Raw genomic sequence first — 18,628 nt, forward strand, 5'->3', positions numbered from 1 at the left:
CTGCCAAACATTTAGCAAGTCACATCATAAATCTTTGCTAAAAGTAATATTAACATCGTTAAATGGGAATTCATACAAAAATCTGTCCAAAACCAATAGTGATCATTCTTTGAAAGTGTAGCACCAGAGTTTTACAACAAACTGTTATGCTTCTATGATTTGTAGTCAAGTATTTTAATGAATGTATTCTTTTAGATATCATAATTTCTTACCCCAAAAAAGATAACATGATAAAAGCCAATTATCTTTTAGTTTTCTTAATGTTTATCTCTGTTATTAGTGACACGTGGACATCCATGTGTCATAAATACATGAAGAAATCTAGGGAAACTAGGACAATTATTTCAAAAGAAGCAAAGCAAATAATATAAATACAAAATATTTATTATCAAAAACAGTTAAAATAAATAAATGAATATGAGCTCACTTGCCTATGTATTGTAATTTATGAGATTGAAATTCAATCTTATATCGGAATCCTATTATTAAAGCAGTAAGGTTCTTTTGTCTTAAGCTTAAGATTTTTATAACTAGTGCACCGAGTGGGTTTTTATATTTTAGGTAAGCTTTACAAAGGCCATATGATGGGACGGGTTTAAGCTGTTTTTTTCTCTGCCTCTTTTAATACAGAGCCTCTAGATGCTAGGGTTGCATTCAATTGTTGATAGATAAACTAAGCTGTTTGATCAAATACAAATCAACATTTCTTCCGATGCCGAACTAACAACCATACAATCAGACCAAATAGCAGCTCCACTTTAATAATGTAGTAATAATAGAGAAAAAAAAGTGAGCCTTTACAATAGTATTTCTTTTGTCACGTGGCTATTAAAAGTTAATTGGGACTACTGTTTAATCCATTCATATAATTAATCTTTTTCGTACATCATAACTTATTTTACATTTCCTTTACTTCATTAGTTTTTTTTCTTTTAGTGTCTCAACCCAAATGTGATTACCCTCAATTTGCATATGGACCACAAACGAAAGTTTTGAAGAACGTGTTGTCGTGATGCTTATTATAGGTTAATTTAGGTAAAAGTTGAGCAGGAATAAAAATCTTTATGGATAGAAGCCCTACAGGGCTAAATTTATATTTTTAAAATTAATTGATAATGAGGGAGAAGGATATTCGCTGACCCAAAAAAGGATTGTTTAAAAGGTAAAAGTTCCCAAAAGATAATGAAACAAATCTTCCCTGAAAATTTATGAATGTTACAGAAAATTTAATTGTAGCTTTACAAATTGTGTCTCAAAAATCAGCCATGTGACGTCATGAAAATGCGGGATTATCCATTTAGAGGGTTTCTTTCCCACTTCTTCTCTAATCTCACTCATTTTTATGATGTCACATGGCTGATTTTTTGAGACAAAAGTTACATTTAATCACCTGTAAATAGTAGAGCCATTTAAATTCTAATCACTAAATGACTACAAGCCCTGGCTTGGGCTTATCTAACCTAACTAAGATTCACCTTTGTGACCCTAACCCAAATTTATAATAAAAGCTAATTAAATCGATGCTGATTTAGCAAGGTATAGAGATTTATAAAATGTACAACAATTTTTAAAAATATTACTTACCTTATATTACTTATCGTTTTTAATATTCTCTTTATGTATTCTATATACATTGAATATATTAAGTCTTATCTACTAACACACAGAGAATGATAAAGTTGTCTACTATAACTCTCTATATTATCCCATACTGTCTGTCATCTTGTCAGATTAGTGTTTCATATTCCATACGCATAATATTAGTCATCTATAATACAAAGTAGAACGATGTTTGTCTGTCTGTTTGTCTGTTTGTTTGTAGCGAAGGATCTCGCTAACCGCTGAACCGATCAGGTTCTCCTTTACAAGGTAGCTTCTCATAGGTCCCGGGAGGTATATGACTATTTTCTTGGGGGGGCGGAACACCCTTAACCCCCCCCCCCCAAAAAAAAATTAAAAATACCCCCCTCCCAAAAAAAATTTTTCTTTTTAAAACTAAAATTAAAATAGTGGGGTCGACTACCCCCCCCCCCATATTTTTTTTAAATTTTTTTTTTTAAATCTAAAACACGAAAAATTAGTTTAATCAAACCTCTTGGGGCAAAGCCCCTAGAGGCTAGGGGCGAAGCCGCTAGTAATAATTATAAAACTTCAAAATATTATTTGGAAATAATAAAAACGTCATTAGCGAAATTGGTATTAGGCGCCTGACATCAATAGTAAGAGTAGGGTAAATGCCATAAACATTCGCAACTCATTACCATGCACAGTTAGGTCGTGCAAACAAAGGGTTGGTTGTCTGTTGCGTAACCCAGTATCCATCAAGCGGATAGACTCTTTTCATTGCAATTATAAAAAGCTAAGTATGCTTCAAGATGCGTGGAGATGTCTAGAAACTGATGCGACACCAAAGGCCCTATAGGTCATCAACATTGTCCAAAAAAAAATACTCTTCAGGAAGTAAAAAGACCAACCTAGCTGTGAATTATAAGATTTTAAAACGATTAAAAATTTTTTAAAAAATTAACAGAAATAACTTAATTTTTTATTACTAATAAATATATTTAAAGCCAAAAAAAAAGTTTATTTCAACAAAATTTATCATATTTTATATATATTTTTGATACATATTCTGTTATTTCTAAAATGTAAAATTATTGTCTGTTTGACTTTAGCATAGCATTTGATTTATGAAAGCCTTTGTAATGCTTTCAACTGTTTTATATTTTAGCTTGTAAACTACTTACGAGAGAAAAGTATGCCTTCCCCTTAAAAAAAACTATGGGACCTGTGTTGTGCCTTAGTCCTGTGGGGCAACCCTGTACCCAATAACCTTAAGTAAAATAACCCTATTTTTAGAATTTATCTAAAAATACATAATTGATGTATCACATTTAAAAATAAAATATAGTTAATTATTTCTATAAAAGAAAATGAAAGAAGTATTAATCATAAAAGATGAGAAAGAGATATATTTTCAATTTCTGGTAATCCACTAGTATTAAGACATACACACACACACACACACACAAACACACACACAAATAAATTACAATTGTAAACAATTACTAAAACAAGGATGACAACATCTAAGCGAAGCTCTAAAACTGTAGGACAAACGAACATTAACACTTGTAGAGTGTCTAAAATGAATAATCAAAATATAAAGTATAAAAGTCAAAACAAAATATTAAAAACTGCTTAAATACAGGATAATGTTGAAGAACATAATTCTATTTTTAGGACTTGAATATAGAGATGCTTTGCTTTTAACATTGTAGTTTGTTGTCCTAGGAATCAGTATTTTAAAGATCAGGTCAATAGAATAATTTTATCACAGAAATATTTGCTGTTAAAAAACTTAAAATCAGCATGTTTAAAATAGACATACGGACATTCTGGTAACGATTATAGAGTTGCTACGCTTTCTAAATCGTACCTAACTACTACTGGAATCACCGTGCTAAGGTTGAAATCGATAGAACAATGTAATTGTTGTTATGGTTTCTAAAGTTCTAAAAATGAAAACATAAATTACTAATTGGTTATTGTAATATAAAAATATTGGGAATAGTCTCTTTCGTAACATCGCCCCATAAGGGGCGATTCGACGTATTTTTGTAACGACTTTTTATAGTTATTTTAGGTTAGGTTAGGTTATATCGGGTTAGGTGATATCCCCACAGGGTTGGGTAATTGGCCCCGCAGGGTTAGAGCCCCCCGCAGTGGCTAAAAATAGGAGAAAAGCTACTGTGAAAAATACGATGAATCGCCCCATAAGGTGCGATGTTACGAAAGGGACTGTACCCAAAATATCTTGTAATGTACAAGTTATAAAAAAATCCAATAATGACATACTACTAAAAACCATATACATACACACACACCTATATCTACTCTATCAAAAGCCTGATTCGATCAATCTCAATGTGTCAATTAACAAAAAAAGGGGAAAAGGTTTTTCCAATTCTTTTTTTTATAACTTAATAGCTTGTTATCAAAACAGTTATAGAAGTAAAATTCTATAATGTTTTTGCCATCCATTGTATAACATGAGAAATGCACCGGCGCGAGAACAGGCATAAATATCTTGCAAGTACAGTAATACCAAAACAAGAATCACCACTTGTATAAGACAGTGAAATGTATTATCACTCGTGGATGCGCCCCTGGCATCTTGAAACTTTGCATAAAAGAGAGTAGAAGCAAAAATAGCCTAAAAATATCCCAAGACTTTAATCTAAAAAGGACCTACGTGAAGTTTCTGTAAGGAGAACTCAATTAGTTCATTAGTTATCGAAAATTGAAGCTAGAGACAAAAAACTATCACTTTTGTAAAGTGGGAGAGTTGTTAATTTTCTTCTCCTATAAGTTGATTTTAATAATACCTTTTTTCGTATTCATTCGAATCCGGTGGATAGGAACCGGTTCTCATCCATACGAAAAAACTATGTCTAGCATCGTATTAAATACAGTTTTCTACGGATACAAAAATGTACAATTATGAGATTAAAACCATTTTTTTTGCCTGTACCTTCGGCATCTCGGGGCAAAAAAATTGGTTTTAATCCTATAATTGTACTTTTTATATCCACGGAAAGCTGTTTATAATACGATGCGTGAAATAACTATTCTCTTACTCCTGAACCAATATATCGGATGGCTGGATGGGAATGTAATATGATAAACAATATGTATCCTTATCATATTATTACATAATGTATATAAAAGTAATTGTATGTTTATAACTGGGAAATTTTTATAGAATACTTAATTACTATTTAACCTTTAACAGTCGGGCCCCTTGCCGCACCTTTATCGTTCAACGCCCCCCCCCCCTTATTATCTCAGCTCCTATTATAGCTAGAGGGTTAAAAATGTTGTGCATATCCCCTGTTTGACATGGTTGGAGGGGACATTAGACTGATGAGGATCTACCTGGTATCCAAAGTTTTTAGAACACGATATCTCTTAAAAACTTGAAAATACTTTAATCAAATCTTGATTGGATTGTACAAACCTTCAGTGTCTGCTTTTTTTCGTATTAATCTTTAAAAATTAGGCCAAAAAAGTACTTTTTGCTATTTTGCTAAAGTTACTGCAAATAATATAATGAAATAATACTGATATAGGCAAAGTTTAAAGAAGTTAATTGTCCTTCAAGTTATTCAACTGATAAAAACAGTAATGTGATCAAATAGAGAATTGCTATTATTTGATAAGATCGCATTTGGAAACTTATGAGAATTAGGTGGAAGTAGTAAGTAAAATAGAAATTGAAAACTAGGTATTTACTAAGGATATAGTATAAAGTCCTTGTGCTCATTTTCCTGATTGCACCGATTTCAAAAATTCCCCGTCTCACTATCCTATTATATAAAGTAGTAAGCGTTTTATGTCTGTCCCGAAGGATCTTGCAAACCTTTTAACCAATATTGTTCTCCTTTACAGTGAAGCTTTTTATACGTCCACGGAAGGTTTTTACTATTTTTGGTATGTCTTCACCCCCACCCTCCCCCCCCCTAATTTTTTTTTTATTCTTTTGAACACAAATTTTAAATGGGATGAGTTCGACTTTTCCCTCTCCTACCTTAAGTGCCCCTAGAGACTCTAGGGGCATAGCTGCTAGTTTTTAAATAAAACAATAAAGAGGGGGTGGGTGTGGGTTTATGAAGCTTTACGTATGTTTGTTTATTACTTTAGGTCAGTTAGGTTTGGTTCAATTTGGTTCTAGGCAGTCCTGCCCAGGTGAAGGTTTAAAACACATTATTTTATTTTATTTAAAAAGGGGGGGGGGGTAGAGGTTTTTCAGTGATCAACAGGATCTTTGAGGGGAAGCACCCAAAAAGTTTACAAGCCTAAAGGCCTTGACCTAGATTATCTTGTCTGTATAAACTCTACCCGCCCTACCTATATCAAATCAAGATATTTAAACAGTCTATTAAATTTTTTAATTTGGAAAAATCCTGCCTAAATCTTTAGTAAAACTATTTCAAACTGGGTGTCTAATATGGAGGAAATACCTATATTCTAAACTTTATCATAGAGATGAGAAATCAAAATTAGATTAAATACTTTGGTTCAGGACTAAATATATAGTATTTTTTAAAAGCATTTTTGTTCAACACAAAACGATTTTTTGTGGCCAAAATAACTAAAAAACCCATTGCCAAAAATATACTTTTTTGTTATTAAATCATGCAAAAATGTTTCAATGTCTTGATTAAACTTAAGTGCTGGTTGGTTGCATTTTCTTAGACCAATCATTGTATTGTTTGTTTAATAGATTAAGCTTGTTCAGTCTATGTTTCATGTTTATACAAGACGTTTACAAGAGTTCGGATCACAAATGTACATATGTAACTGTAAGAAAAATTGGGACAATGTTAATAATAACCCAGCCACTCTATGAATATAAAAAAAAACCTGTTTTTAAAATGAGTGTGCTTAAAGTTAAGGTGAATCTATTCACTATTTTTTAATTAAAATTAAAATTTAAAGAGGAGGGTCGACTTTTCTTCGCACCTTTTCTCAAATGCCCCAAGAGGTTTCTATATAAAAATTTTAAAAGGCGCTGCCGCTAGTATCTGTACGCGAATGGGAAATGGAAGGCAGGATAATGACTTAAAACCATGAATAGACTTTACTTTACACATGGAACCTAAGTCAAGCTGCCCTTTTAATGGAGAACTCTTTCAGTATTATAATGGTTAGCGATATAGAACGACAAAAACCTTCACAATTGTAAACTAAAGGATAAAATTATACAAAAATATCTGCTCTCTTGTGTATCACATTGTTTTTTTTTTATAAAAAAAATAATGTCCATCACAATGTACCATTGTATTCTAATTAAAAACAAATATTATTTACTTTTTTTACAAACCTGTAGCTGAGTTTTTATGTCGTTTTTTTGAAAGCGAAACTAATCTATAGTTCTCGTTGCCCGTCTATGATAAAATGGGGAATATTAGAATTTCTCAGTTGATATTTAAGATAGACTGCTTATTTGTTTGGTAAAGGTACCTGTCACTGAAGACCACCCAGCAGGCATACATTTAAATTGGTCTACCTATTTTTCCCTCTCTCTGTATAATCTATTTTGTATAAAAGACTCATGAATATTTTGTTTACTAAGCTACATTCGTTTATCTATTCTGTAAAAAGTTGAATTGTTTACCCAGCATTTTGTTACATAATTTTATTTTTACACTTCAAGGCTGAAAATGTTTAGTTAAGGTTCCACAGATGAGCTAGATGCTGCCAGTTTTAGTGACTTTAGCGACAGCTGCAACTCGTTGAGAGCTTGCTGAAAAAAAATACGAATCTTTTTTTATAATTTGGATTCAGTGAATACAATATGACCAATCAGTGACGTCAAAGCTTAACAACTGTGGTTACTTTTGATTGGTTGGTTCATTGAGTTGAGTGTCCAATCGTTTCAACCACTAATTGTAATCTACAAAATCGGTAATTTGATGTATCATCATTGGGGATGAACAACAATTTATCGGCCATTGTCTTATCCCTTTGGATCTTAGGAAGATATTTTAAATTATGTAATTGTGAATTTTGCAAAATATATTACACGTTCGCTGTTGTATATGCAACTTTATCTTTCCAATTTAAATTTTCAATATGTTCTTAACCGTAGCAAATTTAAAAAAAGAATATTTTTATAATATATGATGAGAAAATTGTTATCCAGGAAGTTTATTGTATCATTTGACCGTAGAGACCCCAGAGAAACCCTTAACTGTTAGAAGGAGGGTTGGATTATCCCACCATCTTAAAATTCATATTTTTGGGTAGAGTTATCCTTCCCCATAATTGAGTATAAACTTTCAAGGACCTATAGTATAGAAGCCTTACTGAAATGAAAAGCCATATAGGTCCAGCGGAAAGCGAACTTTTACCTTAAGAGACACAAGCTCACAGGTATACAGACACACACCCTACTACTTTACAGAAAAATAAATGAAACAAATCAATAAAAGCAAACAGTAGTGATTTTCACATATATTTATTAAACAAAACAAAAACATATTATAAAGATTTATCATGAATAGAGGAAAAGAATAACTAATTCTTAAACATTATTAAATGCATGATAAGGTGATTAATAATAATATCATTAATACACTTTTTTATTGTAAAAAAATTAATACAAATTTGGCAAATATTAGTTTGTATTATTTCCATAAGCTTTAAAATAAAAAATGTTAATAACTTGCACCTATATACAAGTCAAAGTTGGTTTCATTGTAAATTGTAAATTTGATTTAGCTGTTTACTAGATCTATTGAGATACATAAATATTACTTCTATATGCAATAAGATAGAGTTAAAAATTTAATTTCATACTCTAGGTCATGAATGCGAAGCTTTTTTATAATTAGGTTCGGTCCGTCCGTTCGTACAGATAGCTTTTAGCATTGATTTAGGCTTGTTATATTTGGAATACTGATTTATTTTCCAGGACAACAAAATAAAATTTTGTAAGCGAAGCATTTCTTTAATCCTAAAGTCCTAAAAAATGCAAATATGTTCTAAAGTTTTGAACAATTTTACAAAAAAATGTTTTACAGTTATTTATTTTCATTCTGCTTATTATGTTAAATTATATCAGTTTGTTTGTCCTACCGTTTTAGAGCTTCACTTTTATGGATATTGTCATCCTTGTTATCATAAAAATTACTTTCCTTGTTTTTATAATAAGTTTACGATTATTTTAAATAAGATTAAATTAAACTGCTGGTCCTGATTGGTCTCTCTTCTAACGCTGTCTTGATAATTTTTAACATCAGTGTGTATTTATTTTCTTACACAAAATCCAATTAACACTTTGTTTTCATAATATGTATGCAATTTTTTTCTATAAAAAAAAAAAATTTTCTTAGACTTATAAGCGCAACAATAACAAGCTATAGAAAAAGTTATTTTATTGAAAGCTGAATCATATTTTTGTTAACTAGCCTATCAATGTTTCTAAAATCTTTCAGCAAAATTAAATTTAGATATTTTAATTTTCAAACAGAAGGACGGGCAAACATAAAATTGTAGTAGAGTAGTTACGCTACCATTTATAAATAAGTCATTTATTTTGTAGTATGTTTTCGAAACCGATTAATATCCGCTGGATTAGAACCGGTTCTCGTCCATAAAGATAAATCATGTATAGCTTCGTGAATTTCCATGATTTAAAATAAAAATTATAATATTGATAACTGTTTTGTTCGGGTCTAACAACAGGTATTTTATAAATCTGGGTTTGATCTTAAATCTTTCATTTTAATATTAATGAAAAGCTGCCTGTAATATTATGCAATTAATAATAATTATTGAAAATTGTTTCAAGTTTTAACATCTTTTTTTTTACTGAATTTATATCAAGTTTAAGCTGACATATATTTGTTTACACCTTCAAGATTTGTTACACGGGAACGTTTATTGCATCTTTAAGTCAAAACAGAGAACTTTCAAACATTTTTAAAAAACATATAGTTTATATTAAACTAGCGGCTACGCCCCTAGAGGCCTCTAGGGACAAGTAAAATGTTTCATTTTCAATCCATATCAAAAGCAGCTTTTCAAATATCCACTGGGCGGCACTTTATTTTTTTGATTTTTGGCGCTTTTTCCCGGGAGGATGGCTGTACAGTCCCCCCAATAGCTTTAAACCTTCCCAGTACCTATGAGAAGCTCCACTGTAAAGGAGAACCATAAGAGCAAGATCCTACGATACGGACAAACATCAATTTTCTTTACTATGACGATTAATTTTTATATAAAATTATATGTAATGAAATACAAATGCTTTTTATAATTCAAATTATAGTTTTGTTATAAAACTTTCAATAAAGTAAAAGATATTTGTTGATATAAAAATGTCACAGTTGACCTACTTGGAGTCTTTTGTAGTAAAAAGTTTTTTACTTTGATGAAAAAAGTTTAAGATTAAGATTTGGGATTTTATTAAGTTTAATACAACAGCTATATTTGTATATTATGAACTGTAAAAATACTGATTTATATAATTTTTTTTATGAATGCTTAAAAACATTTTGAGTTGAAGTTATTTAACTTTAGCTCTTTTGGGTTTAAAAAGCTATTCATTTTGGGGATTAAGTCGGAAATACAAAGAAGTTTTTACTTGTTCTAATAAATTTAATTGCTGTTTTTTACTAGTATTGGGAAATTCCAAAAATTTGTCCGTTTCTAATGATATGCTAACATAGGCTGTACGGCAAGAAGGTTGTCCGTAACCAGCCTTTGCAGTTATTGTAAAAAGGAGTGTCTTCGCATTTTCGTCTTGTTCCAAATTTTGTAATAAAAAAGTATTTTATGAACTTTAACATGAATATTGTTTATGTTTATGGGATAACTCTTAAAACAGGGTATCCAAAACAAAATACAAAATTTTTAATCAAAAAATAAATTGTATAAATGCATTTTCTTAGTTTTTAGTTTGGCATCTCTCATTTAAAGAGGATATTTTTATAGATTGTGTTTATAATAAATATAATCTAAAAAATATTGAAATATGGATAACCTATTCGCTTCATTTAGAAATATGAAATATCAAGTTTTGGCATTTACTTTTAAATTTTAACTTTTTTGTACAATGTACAATTTTACCAAGACAGGTTTTTATTAATATTATAAATTTTAAAACAAACAAATTTTAAACGTACAGGCATAGCAATTATCTCTTGTCGTTGTCCACTACAAGATTTCTGTACCAATTATAAAATCACATTAATAACAGGGATGGGACAATAGAAGATTAAATTACTCTCCTCCCACGATTACTGTGTAATATTAGAAGCTAAAACTAGATTGGAAAGAATAATCTATCTACCATTGTCCTCTTCTTCCTGCACATAGCTTAATAATTGATGTAAGGAGCCCTGGGCACCCTGCCACATCTGTCACAAGGCTCCCCTGGGAAGTAGGCCGCCTTCTCACCTATCTCAACCAACATACAGTCAGCACAGTCCGAAGAGGCCTAAAAAACAGCATGTAAATCAATACGTAGATCATCTTAGATATTTAGCTTTCCTAATTCTAAGCATATGCTACTTATTAATTAATTTAAAAGAATCATAATTTTATTGTTCAATTGATAGAAAAAAATGAAGCTCTACAAAGTGTTCAGAAAAATTGGCCGTGTTACGTCATAAAAGGGAGAGAGGAGAGAAGAAGTGGGAAAGAAAACCCCTTAACATGAGATTAATCTATTGACGTCACACGGCTCATTTTTTTAACACTTAGTAGAGCTTCGAAAAAATAAGTTATTTTTATTTGAATCAAACGCTTTGTTGATATCAAGGTGTCACAAATTCCGAAATCGACCTATTTAGAAAAGAAAAATAGTAAAACAAATATATCGTAGAATTCTTACATAGAAATTGGATTGTCTGCGGCAACGAAAATAAATTAAAGCAAGATTCACTTTAGAAAAAAAACTGAACATTAGTTTTTTAAAGATTTATTAAAGAAGATATGCCAAACTTTGAAGTGTAGACAAACTTTTTGGAGACAAATTTTTTAGAGGTCCTTAACAGGGACCAAAGTTATAAATATTCCCACTAATGATAAACAAAATTTATATTTCTATGTATGAAAGTTAACAGTTTTAACGTTTGAAAATTTAACTAAATGAACCACCATATTTTTTTTTTTACAAATTTTAGATTTTGTGTATGCGAACAACCTAGGTTAAATTTTTACGAATTGAAATTTTTGTGTATACGGCAAACAACCTGGGTTTAATTTTTACAAATTGAAATTTTTGTGCATACAGCGCACAACCTGGGTTTAATTTTACCTCAGAGTAATTAAACAAAGAATAACTTTTTTGATTATTTCTATTTAGGAGGGCTGACTTTTAATTACTATATAGGGCGAAGCCTCTAGAGGCTAGGGGCGAAGCCGCTAGTATAAAATAAAGGAAATACCTGAAATACACTTGGTCTCAGCTTGCCACGGACAGATTTCTTTAACTTCAGCGAGAATCGGGGCCTTCTGAAACATTAGGCATGTATCACTTGGTAAAATACAGTCTGCACTGTGTAGTCGGATGAAAATTATTTTACAGGCATTTTGTTCGTAAGTTAAAGATTGCGTAGTACTTTTCTTTATGTGTAATCGGCAGTTTTCCTGCCTAGTCGCATTGAACCCCTTCCCCTCTTATTTTCATTTTTTTCAAGTGAGTATGGAGGCATTTTCTATGATCGACTATGCACGTAAAGGGAAACCGCCTATTGTACAAGCTAAAACATGGAAGATATAAAGGCCATCAAAAAATCTACAAATAGTTAAATTGTTATAAAACTATTCTACGTTTCGATGCTAACATGTATACATGTTCTTGATCAACTTTAATTAATGTTATGGTTTAATTTAAACTTGATGAAATTAAATAAAAATAGAGCAAAAAGGATAAAAAGAACATCAAAGAGAGGAGTATTTTTAGAGAAATTAAATAATAAGTATTTTATTATGTCAAAGTAGCCATAGAGTTTGCCTATCCCAGCGTATTATGTAATTGTACATACCTAGTCATAATACATAAATTTTTTAGTGTATAAAAACAACATAATGAATTTTCAGAATGCATCTTGCTCATACCGTTTACATTAGGGTGGATTAATTTTCTCCTTTTATAAAAATACTGAGTAAAGATGTTTTAGGTTTAAATAATAGAGAAGAGAAGACTAAGTTAAAGAAAAAAAGGTAAGGGAAAGGGAATTAAAAGGATACTTCAAAAAGGAAAGAAGTAAAGGGAGTAGTAGGAGAAGAAAAGAAATGAAAAGCTAAGGGAATGGGAAGTAAAGATAAGAGAAGGGAAGAGGAACGAAGGGAAGGGGGAGTGACGGGAAGGAAAGGGGAAGGGAATGGAAGTAAAAGATCATATCTTGTAATAAAAAATCAACCCACCCTTGCATTAAAGATGGACATTATGATTATTTCAGACCCTATAAGTTCCTTTGAACCTTATTTAACCTGACCAAACTTTACAGAATTATATTTTAACAAGGATGACGACATCCATAAAAGCAAAGCTCTGGAACGGTATGACAGACGAACATTAATTCTTGTAGAGTGTCAAAACTAAATATACAAAATATACAAGTTTCACAAAATTATACGTAAATTTGTTGCAAAACTTCTTAAATACAGAATACTGTTTAAGGACATACTAAACATTTTAAGACTTGTAATAGAGATGCTTTGCTTATAATATTGTACCTTGTTGTAATAGGAATCAGTAATTTAAAAATCATATAAATCGGATGATTATATGACATAAAAAACTGTTGTTAAAAAAGTTAAAAATAAACTTGTTTAAAATGGACGTACGGACATTCTGTTAACGATTATAGAGTTGCTACGCTTTCTAACTCGTGCCTATCTACTGCAGGAATTATCATACAAACTTGATATCTATGGAACCGGACAGACCCTAATTATTGAAAAGCTTTGCTTTTAAAATGGTTGCTGTGTTAATAAAGCCTTTGTTCTATTCCATATGAACAACAATTCTACACAAATGTTAATGTGGTTCTTTATAAAAACAAAAATATATTTTCTTTAGCTTCAGAGAAGTGTAAAAATATGACAATAAATGTGATTTTTACCAAGAATATTAACACAACAACAATATTGGGTAAGATCATAACAGTCGAAGGTGTAATAAAACGTTATTTCTTTATACATTACTAGCGGCTACGCCCCTAGTGGGACTCTCCCCCAAAATAAACCTTCCCGGGACGTATGAGAAGCTACCCTGTTAAGGAGAACCAGATCGGTTCAGCAGTTAGTGAGATCATTCGGTACATACACACAAGCACCAGACAAACAGACATCCGGTTACTTTATTATATGGATTATTTGTGACTTTGTCCCTTTACCATTTATTTTTTTTTTGGTTGAAAACATTTTTATATGGTAGTTTTTTCTTTGGAAATTTGCCCCAAAGAATGGTTTTTGGTTACCCTCATACAAGGACGCAGGGGCGTCCAAGCTTTTTTATTTGGGGGGGGGTAAAATTTTTTTATTTTCCTAAATAGGTTTGGGTAAATTTTAAATGAATGGGGTAAAATTAAAAAAAAAATTTGGGGGGTAATCAACCCTTAACCCCCCCCCCCGTTGGACGTCCTTGCAAGGACGTCCAAGCTTTTTATTATTTGTGAGGGGGGGGGTCACCCCTTCAACCCCCCCCCCTTGGACGGCCCTACCCCCACAGTTATTTTTTTAAAGAAACATTTGTGGCAGTTTTGCATGTTTTTTTTTATACTTCCATGGTAACATATAAAAACAAAGTGTGAGAAACCAATCTGTATAAAACACGCTCTGCACACCAAAACTATTTATAAGTTAAATTGATATTATTCTTAGAAGTATAAATTGTTTCTGGTATTTTCTTTATATTCTTTTCTTTTATTTATGGAATTTTCTTTTATTTCGATCATATTTGTCAGTTTTGGAACTTTTCCATATTAGAATAGGGAAGTTCGTTATTTTTTTATACCTAACCTTTGCGAGGCTCCTCTAACATAACCCAAAACAAATGAAACAAACAAAATCCCCCCCTCCTTTGCACTTGTTTCCAAAGTTTTAAAATAGTGTTCTCTTATTCGTTTGCTTAATAATTTTGATCGGTTGATTCATTAGGTTTTAAAACGTTTTAACCACTATTCTTAATCTACAGATGGGTTAATTTTATGTATTATCATTGTTGTTGTACATTAATTTATCTCCTATTGTCTTATCCCTTTAGTTCACTGACCAACCCCCCCCCCCCTTAACTTTTAGTTTATATCAAAATCTGGGTTGTTAGAAATCAAGTGCTCTTAGTCTTCTAGGCACTTTGTGGAAACTGAGGAATAATTTAACCAAATTCTTAATCAAAATTGATTGACTGCTAACGCTAATTGTAAAAATGTTGCCAAATTTGTTGGCAATCTGGAGACAATTTGCCTATTATCATATAATAGATTTACCCTAGTTTTTATGTTTATCTGTCGATCCGTCCGGCTGTCTGTTTGTATAAGGTCAAAGATCTACATATTAAATTTGATTCCTGTAATAGTTTTGATATTAAAAAAAAAAACGATTTTAAAGTGTAGTATAACGTTTTTAGGTTAATATTGAAAATAAACCAGTTCTTTCAAGTGTAGAGTAAAATTCGCTATTAAAATTTATGTTAGCTTATGTTTATAGAAACTAAACCTTTAGTAATACATTTATCTCCAATATTCGATATATCTAGAAAATTTTACAGGGTTCGGAAGCCGCGCGTAAGCCGCGTGTAAACCTCAGTGAAATCTTCATTTTATCACTATAAAATTCAGCTGGATGTATAAAACTGCTCTTTAGCAGACAATCATTCTTTCTGAAATTTCTTTTTCTGCTCACAAGCAGGTTTAAAACTGACATATGCGCGGCTGAGGCGCGTCTTACGAACCCTGAAATTTTAGAAGAAACTATCCCTATATCTAGTTATCTTATATTTTTCCATATTATTCAGAATTGTTTTGCATAATATAAAGATTGCATTGGAAAATAATCTAAAACATATATTTATTTGAATATTTGGCGCTTTTTGGACATTAATTAGTTTTTTAGTTATTTTGACGTTCTTAATTGGTCAAAATTGATCAAACGCATGGATGGCAAACGTCAGAGTGGACATCTAACCAAACCTATGTTAAACTCTCATATAGGTTTTTTAAATGTCTAACCCCTTTGGGGGGCATAGTTGATTATTCATATTCTAACCAAACCTAGCCTGTATAGAAATACACTCAATAAAGTTAATTCTTTATACAATCCGACCTTGGTCAACTCTGACCTTTGTCACTCCTGCGTTTGTCCTGAAAACTTATTTTTTCATTACAACAGACAAACCGACAAAATAGACTTTTTGTAGCTTCATTCCAAAATTGATTATCTTAAATTTTAAATTAATTTTAAATAAAATATTTTCTTTTATTTAAGCTTATCTTCCGATTACCAAAACCATGTTTTCAATTGGAAGGGAAGCTTAATCGGATTGTAAATTACATTTTTACCGAAAATAAATAATTATACTCATTTATTCGTAGCTTTAAAACTTAGGGCACTTTACTATCATTAATTTTAATCTTTAGAAGATGTCAATTTGTTTATTAAAAATGTAGGTGCGCATCATTGGTCTATTGTCGAATTCCTTAAAATCCTTATTAAGGTAAACAAAACATACCTGAATGATGATTTTTCGCTATCACAAATATCTTCAAAACCTTCCTCTTTAGGCTCACTAGATTAAAATTGTCATGAAATGCAGCAAAAAAATTATGATTAAATCGATGAACTTTAAAATGATCTAGAGAAGCTCTTTGTAGTTCCTTTAAAAAAGGAGATAAATTTAAAAACTTCTGCTTTGGACACAATTTTTTTTTATTTATCCCCTTTTTTAATAGACACTATAAAGAGTTTCTGACCTACAAAATTAAATCCTCTAATATGTGTTTATTGTTATATGTTAAAATAAACAGTTGTTCTTTTCATATAGGTATTTTTTCTAGTTCAGAATGTTTAAGGGAAAATTTCTAAATTTAAACATTAACGTCTTTACTCCTATAATTTTGCAAAGGACATTTTTGCTTAATTGTATTCTTACCTGGATTTACAACAACACAATCCCATGATGATTATATTTGATAGAACAGGCACTACAACTTAGATTAGGTCCACATTGTGTTCTTTTATATTGTAAAATCTGAAAAATATATGGTCAACATCTTAAATTCAGTTAGGTTAAAGGTTAGGTAGTTGATTTTAACTGGAAAATAAGTTTCAGCCTTCTATCTTTTATAGGAGCCGAGAAAATCACGTTTCCTCCAATTCATTAATTTTGGACGGACGGACAGACGAACGGACGGAAAGACGGACAGACGGAAGGATGTACATTGTGAATTATAGACTACTACTAAAAAACGGAGGGACAAAATTATTCAAAGCAATTCTCTTCATATTTTAGATTAGATCATCAAAAAAGATAAAGGACAAAGCAAGTTGAAGTGCAGATGCAATTTGATTATCCTCATATAAAAGTAACATAATTTTTGAGTGTGTACTGAAAGATATCACAAACCACCAAACCAATATGTTTATCCTTTATGGTACAAGGTTGGTTTTAGGTTATATTATTTGGAATTTAGGTCATTGAAAGATTTTTATGATTTCTATCCCTTTAACCCTTACAGATCGGGGGGGGGGGGGCCCGGGGGGGGGGGGGGCTCCAAGAGCCCCCCCCCCTCTAGTTTTTTCAATCTCATTTTTTTTGTAGGTAAGATGGAGAGCTGTAACTTCATGACTTTTTAAGTTTAGTAATTATACGTCGGCAAGAGTTGATTTTATAAGGATATCTGGTCTGTGTCGGTCGTGGTGTCCGGTCAAAGTCGGTTGGGTAGCAAAAAAAATTAGAAAAAATTCTAAATAAATCTTAATTTCTACATTATGACTTTTGTGTATAAGGTAGAAACCTAAAAATTTTTTGGTGAATACTTAGATATCAATGACCTTCTGAGAAAAGTGGTGTTATGACCGTTTGACCGCTCCCTGACCGACTTTATGACCGATTTTTGTCCGGCTTTTACTACAGACATATATCATGAATATCGTGGCTTCTATTACAGCTAGAGACCTATAATTTTTTTTGGTAAATCCTTGAGAAATAATAAACAGATAAAAATATTAATTTGCGCCGCCAACCGCCGTTTTACCGCCGTAACCGCCGAAAATGGCGGTTTCCGTTATTTGCCGTTTTTCGGCGATGATCAGAAAAAGTAATTTTTTTGTTATGAAAAATAAAAGTTCGTCCTAAAATTTGGTCATCCTAGCTGCAAAATTGGCCGCTCTACAGCTGTTTTAAAATTTAGCGGCTGGCCGCTAAAAGGCGGCTAAGGAGCGGTCTGATTGCTATGACTAGAAAAAGTAATTTTCTCTAAAAATACACACAAACCACCAGAAAAAAATTTTACGTCTTTATCTGTACCAGAAGCCGAGATAGAGGGGGGGGCTCTTGGAGCCCCCCCCCCCCCCCCGATCTATTAAGGTGGGAATTGGGGCCCGATCTGTAAGGGTTAATAAGAAAGTCCCTATATGCTAGGAATGTTTTCGCAGCTAGGAAAACCATAGAATCATTATCACAACGCATTTAGCGAGGAGGGGGAAAATAATTTGATATTCTATTAGTCATAGAAATCTACATTTCAAAACCGTTTAGAAAAATTGACCCATGAAATTTCCAACTTCACTGGAGCATAATGGAAAAACATACAAATAGAGCTAAATAAAAGATCGATGATTGAAATTTTAAGAAATAAGAAAAATATAATTTTATTATTCAAATAAACGTGTCCCAAAACATTTCTTTAGATATATAGGAGAACATTTAAATTTTCCTGCTTTGTAAAAGAACATATAGCTTTCTTTTACAACTATTAACAAGGCTTTAGGAGATAGGATCTGAAACTTTAAGATAATTTTAGTTCAAAAATTTAGTTTGTTTGTCTGGCTTTAAGTTTTAAATTTTTAAGTATTGATTGGTTGTTGCAACCTAGCAGTGTTTAAACTT

At 31.4% G+C, this 18,628-nt stretch overlaps 1 long non-coding RNA gene across 2 annotated transcripts; it reads right to left on the reverse strand.

The window, feature by feature from the left end:
- Positions 1-8,007: 8,007 nt before the first annotated feature.
- On the reverse strand, positions 8,008-16,770 carry LOC145326161 (uncharacterized). 2 transcript variants are annotated; one of them, XR_013881783.1, is made up of 4 exons: positions 16,670-16,770; positions 16,250-16,306; positions 11,961-12,024; positions 8,008-11,008 (listed from the first exon to the last, which is right to left on the reverse strand). It is a non-coding gene; the product is annotated as an uncharacterized LOC145326161 (long non-coding RNA). The 2 variants fall into 2 exon arrangements; XR_013881782.1 differs by having other exon boundaries at positions 11,961-12,027.
- Positions 16,771-18,628: the final 1,858 nt, after the last annotated feature.

The sequence above is a fragment of the Acartia tonsa genome, chromosome 8 (genome assembly GCF_053477335.1).
Source record: "Acartia tonsa isolate MP-2025a chromosome 8, ASM5347733v1, whole genome shotgun sequence".
In the NCBI taxonomy this organism is placed as follows: domain Eukaryota; kingdom Metazoa; phylum Arthropoda; class Copepoda; order Calanoida; family Acartiidae; genus Acartia; species Acartia tonsa.